Consider the following 6,665-nt stretch of genomic DNA (forward strand, 5'->3'; position numbering starts at 1 on the left):
ATTTTTCATGAAGACAAATGTTCAAGATCTTAAATGCACTTTTAATTTGCCTAGCAGCTCCTTCATGTACCTCCAGCAACATACAGTGATACATAACTATAGTGTCCCCTGGCATCAACCCTACATGCACTTCATCCTTTGTTGCATTTAATGACTGTGGTACACTTGAACCTTGCTTTTGTCCCTTACATGTATCCAAAATTACAAAACCAATTGAGCAGAGCTATAGGCAGTGTTGCTGTATGGAATACTGATCTAAAAAAGGATGATTTCAATGTAAATTGACACTATCGAACATGACTCTTTCTTCTGACTTAATTCAAAGATTTTTTATTAACACCAGAATTGAATTTTTCAAAACACTTTATGCACCTTATGCATTCCAAAATCAGTTGCTCCTTACAACCATATAGTGTGGGAGGTTGCCCAAAAGTAAAGTGTAAATGTTTTGGACAAGGTTGCTTCCATCCTCTGCCATACTGACCAGTTCTATACCATGTCTTCCATAAATCATGTTAATGAATGATGATTCAACCTTAAAGCTGCCTGTACATAACAAGAGAGTTTTGTTTGTAGGATTAGCAGCAGAGAAAAACACTGTTATTTTTAAAGTATTACCATTTGAAACTTCTTGTGGCCGGGCACAAAGAGCTAAAAATAGAATCTACAGTAGGGGAGACTGGGGTAATTTGAGCCAAAGGGTAAGTTGAGCCACCCCTTGTTGCTAGGAAACAGTAAAAAAACATTGATCATGTGACCAAATATTTAGGAGGAAAGCATCATTTCATGGAGTCTGTGAAGGTAAGAACCACATGGGTTAAGTGGTTAGATCTTTATTTCCAAAAAAACATTTTTCACTCTTGAAAGTGAATTTAGTCTATCATAAGTTTCTTGAAAATTGTGTTTAGACCAAAACAGATCATTTTAAATTTGTTTTATAAATCAATTGTGGTATCTATGAGCTACAAAATGAGGTCATAAACCTAGCATAAAAGTGCACCAATTTAGCTGTGGGGACTAATAAAGTCAAAATGGTAGCTCTGGGGTAATTTGAGCCATTTGGTCAGGGGTAAGTTGAGCCGGTGGGTTGGGGATAGATGGAACGAGAGGAAGATACAGGGAGGAGTTTAACGAAGATGGATAGAAGAGAGGATAGATAGAGGAAGAAAGGAAGGATGATGAGAAGATTGAGAGTTTCAGTTCAGATTGTTCAAATGTGTTACTAGTCCATAACTGACCACAACTGTTAATGTTCTCTTCCCAAGCGCACTTTAAGGCACTCTCACTTGTTGTCTTCCTAAGCACATTATAAGGCATTCTCATGTTAAAATGTTTAGCAGTAATATGCAATAATAATTTTAAAAAAGGGTATTGTACCTGTTGAATTCTGTATAATAAATAAAAATACACATGAATGTGAAGAAGTGACTGTTATTTAGGGAGGGAGAAGGTGGGGAGTAGGGATACGGCTCAACTTATCCCGCTTCTATGCTCAACTTACATTACCCCATACACGGGGTAAGTTGTGCCATGAGACCACTTTTTTTGGACATGCTATATTATCGAAACAGTTATGTTTGCAGTCATTCTGTTTTTTGAAGGGATGCACAACATCCTGAAATATATGCAGATATATTAGTTAGCGACAAAATTATGATTGCTGTGATGTAGTGATCCTAAATGTGAAAAATGGCTCATCTTACCCCAGTCTCCCCTACTCAGGCATTGATGAAAGCCGCTCAAGAACTCAAACTACTCTATATTTTTATGTGGAGAGTAAACAGATTTGGAGGGCAAAGGAAGGGATGAGGGTGCAGTTTCTTTAACATATATTTTCCATCTGGTTGACAGGGCCATGGATTTCAAGATCCTATATATTCATATACATATGCTGTACATATGCTATGTACAGTATATTTCAATATGTGTGTACAAATAGATTATATGGTAAGCTTGGCAGTTATAGTCTATGGTTTGCTTTTCTGTTTTTCTTTTCTTTTTCTCTTTGCAGCCAAGTGGTTTATGGTATAGGAGGTGGAAGGGTATTTTTTTGTATCCAGTTATTCTGGTAATGTAAAGACCTCACACAGACTGACTGACTTTTTTTATACACGTGGAGTGTATATTCTTTGCATGACAACTTCTATTGAGTTGTGTCCTCTGTAAACTTCTCGAACTACATGGGGGGGAAAAGGCCAAAAAAAAGTCATTAAAAAAAAGAAACTAAAAAAGAAATAATATAATTTCCCTTTCATCACTTGCTTCCATTTGTAAACATTAGAGAATAGCAGTTCATGGGGTTCACATTAGCCGTGGCGGTGGTCGGGGGTTAGAATCAGAGAGAGTACTTTGAACATATTAATTAATAATCCATGGCTGAGTTATTAGTGCAGGAGGGATTTCAGGCCCCTATTAGATGAGTACAACCAGAGGGTATCATGGGTAGGGATGAAGCAAGATGACACACACTGCTCTAAACACATTAAAACAAAATTACTACATTTGTTTCATATTCAGTGAGTCTACAGTCAGATTTTCCTATGACCTGATAGACTTTTAGCTTATTTAATTGGTGTATAAAATTATTTTTATTTCTATGTGCTGACTGGAAACTAGTGTTCAAAGCTGATGGTGATCACTTAAATGCACTTTAGTTTTTTGTTGTTATATGGTGCTTCAACCCAGGCACCAACATTTCCTCTATGTCCAGTCAAAGATAAAGCCAAGTCCCCAGCTTTTCAAGATGTGAAATCATGAAATTCTTTTCCAATCAATAATTTTTTTGTTTTCTGAAATTTTTCTAAAAACCCTGATGACGCTTCTATCAGATTTCCAAGCCTTTTTGAGCTTTTGTGATCCAAAAACACCTCAGCCTGACTACACAAGACGAACACATATCTTGTAAGAAATCATCAAATGCAGCCCATTACCCACACATCACATGGAAAAACACCTTCAAGCCACCACGCCACTATAGCCAATTTAATTTCCATACGCTTATGCTAATTACCCTGAAATAATCAAGCTAATTTAGAAAGATGCAAATGCATTTGAGGTTGGGTTCATTAGTAAAGGGGGCCAGTGCATGTGTGTGCGTGTGTGTGCATGTGTGTGTGAGAGAGAGGTGGGTTTCATTAGTGAGGTGCCCTAATGTGTGTGGAGAGGGAAGCTGTACGGTAAAGGAGAGTAGAATAGTGTATTTAACCTTTTTACTGAGTCAAATATTCAAAATTCGCATGCATATTCTTTCTCTGCTACTTCTGTTTCTATCTAATGATAAAATTTAACAATAAACATAATTTAAACTTAAATATGTTTTCGAAACACTCAAGTCAGTCATGAAATTCAATTAGATTAGACTGATTTTTTAAGGTATACAAGCTTTGAGCAGGACAGCTACTTGCACAACCCTTTATGTTGAGAACATGCAGCTAGTAATTAAACATCATAATATCCCTTTACATTGCTTCACTAAGAAGCTGGGGATTCACATTACACACCAACACCTCTTCTGCAATTATGCTGATTGCAGTAGCGTGTTCAAACACATGCATAGATGCACACACAGTGCATATTCTCACATAGACACCATCAGACATACACTACCTGGTCCCTGAAGGCCAGGCTTTGGTGCCACTGAAGGTTGTAGCAATTAAAAACATCATCCTCCAGTTGTCACAAACATGATGAATTTGTACCACCAGAGCAGTAAGGCATAACTCCTACAACACACAATATGTCACTTTTTTTCTTTTTTCCTGATGCATTGCTTTGACATGATATCATCACAGATATTACAGGATCAACTTATTTTTTATCTCGACATGGTTGTTTTTACTTTTTTGTTGACAGAGAAAGCGGTGAAACACATGGAATTGTGATAGCACCAATTGGCCCAAAGCCATCTAATGATGAGATTATAGAGATACTAGAGATATGTTTATGAAGTAGCGTAACATGCTGTCTCTCAGTGTTGCAAAAAGAGAAAAATAAGATTTTTCCGAATATTTTTTGTTGGGGCGGTGCAAAAGTGCAGTGTTAAGACTGTCATTTCAGTTACAGTTGCATGTGCAAATAGGCAAATTTACAAGGACAGGACATTTTGAACGGGGGGGGGGGGGGGGGGGGGGGGGGGCAGTAAGTTTATCTTCCATTGTTTAATGTGTTTTGGGCAGGAAGACATTTATTGAAACATACTTTGACATGTCAGATGACTGTGTATATTAAAAAGTTACTTTATTGTCTTTTGGCCACACTGCAGGTTTACAGAAATATTGCATGGCAACTCGCTGCAGTCCTCTTTTCGCCGCTCTTTGGTGTGCTCACGGCGTAAGTGACTGATAAGTGCCACAAGAGATTACAATTAAATGAGCTGAAATAGCCTATTTCTTTATAAAACATTGTCTTAATGTCAATTGGGTAAAAATCCATGATCAAAAGTAGTGCATTCTTTTTAAATGAAATTCATCTTTTAGTGTAAAACCCATTCTGCTGCTTCAAGAGGTGCTTTAATTGAGACCTCTCAACTCAGCACTATTTTAGACATGCTCCTCTATTTCAAATGTGCAGTTAATTTTCATAATGTGATGTAAAAATGACAAAACAAATGCCTGGGTCATCTCCAGGTTCTCAGAGCACTTTAAATCATCATATAAAACCCTTGTCTTGGCCATTTCACAATGACTGACATTCATGGAGGAGATTAGAGTGGTTGAACCGCCCGAAGGCATCTTTTCTCTTACCTCCCTCTCATCATTATGGTCTCCTACATGGTCATTGGTCCGTTTGATGGGAAACAGCAGAACAAAAGAAGAAAAGAACAGGAACTTCAGAAGCTCCACCTAAGGACAAGTTCCTCCAATGACTGATGTCTTTATACTCAATTTATGTCAGTGGTAACATTGTTTTGTGGAGCGAGAACACTTGCATGTGAATGTGTGTGTGCTGCCTTGCTGCTTCACCTGTACTACACCAAACCACATACCTGTACTATAACTCCAAATTTGCATTAGTCTAAAGTCCCTAGAGCAGAAACCAAACATCCACTGGACAAACATGTTTCTCAGAGGAAACCTGACCCTGACCTTTTTAAACTTGACGTATAAAACTGCATTGGGTCCATACCAAAAAATCACAGTACCAGTCTGTTTGGACACAGTTCTGTTTTTCCAAACGTACTTGCAAAAGCAAAAAATGGCACACGCTAAAAAATACATTTTAGAAATGCACACATGCACAGCGACACACAGTTTTCACAATTCAGATTTCACGCAATCAGGCTAACAAATAGGACATTAACTGAGATTAATCAAAGCTGTCAGACATGGAGGCGGATGCTTGGAAGCCTCTTGCTTCACATTAACACCTGAGGTCATTGTTTTCTGTTAAGCATCTGGATCTCTTGACAAACAATTAACACCTTTTACTATTTTTGCACCTAAATCTATTAAAAAACAAATTAAATAATCCATGGTGTGATTTGCAGAGTATATTTGTTAACAATATAGTGGCAGGCTTCTAGAAAGGTGAGCTAGCCTTTCTAAAAACTGACCACTTGACACATTCAGGCATCATTATTGGTATTTCAGCAGCACTGTGATGCACACCAGAAGTGTGTGCATCATATGTTCCTAAGTCTTGGTGTGTATCTTTTAAAACAGAGTGTGCTTATGGAGTAATTGGTGGTTTACCACAAGGATCAACACAATATAACACAACTGAATGTTTATGTTTATGTTTATTTAAGTGTGAAAAGAATCACTTTAAAATCTGACTGAAATCCACTGCTTTGGTAGTTTTTCAAAATGTCTGTGCTCCTCAGTCAGAGTTTCAGAACAGGTGCACACATTCTCCCGTTAAGGCATTAAGTGCTTAGTCAATTTCTGTTGCTACTGGGCTAGGGGGGCTTCGGATATATTGGTTTCTATATTAATATTATCATGCCAAAAACCTACATGTCAGGTCACGTGGATAAAAGTTTTTACAGGACTTGGGACAATGGCATTTTGACGCTAAAACATAACAGTACCAACATTTTAATTTTATGGATTTTAATACATATGGAACACTAATGAGATCATACAGACTGATATAAAAACCTCTAAGACATTATTATGACCAGATCATCAGCATCAGAAATGCACCTGTTTGAAGTGCCATTACTGAAAATGTAATGGTGATCTGTTGATAGCATCCAGATCGTCCCCTTCAGTTTGGAATAAATCATCAGTCTAAAAAATAATCTCTCTGATGCAACCCATCGTTAAACAATCAGAGCTTGTTAAGCCCCTTGTTTGTTAATCAAGCACTTGCTTGTTAACTGGGAGATGAGATAATAGACCTCTTGTGTGTGTGTCTAATTTTGGGGGCTGTCTATCTGCCTGGTTGTTTATTGCTTTTAAATTTCAGGCTCTCCCGCAAAGGCTTCTCTAATTGGTTTGTTTGCATTGCCTTGCAGCACTGATGGAGTTTGACTCAGTCAGGAGTTGGTTGTGTTTTCCAATCTTGTTTTTGTTTTGTTTTGTCTGTCTCCCAAAAATCCTCTACAAATGTTTTCTCTGATATCACACTGCTCAGCTGTGTTCAGGATAAAAATGAATATTTGAACCTTCTCACAGTGAGACGGTATTGAATTTTAGGATCATCCTCTTTGCTCTCTTTGCCTA

This window comes from Scomber scombrus, chromosome 7, assembly GCF_963691925.1.
Source record: "Scomber scombrus chromosome 7, fScoSco1.1, whole genome shotgun sequence".
In the NCBI taxonomy this organism is placed as follows: Eukaryota; Metazoa; Chordata; class Actinopteri; order Scombriformes; family Scombridae; genus Scomber; species Scomber scombrus.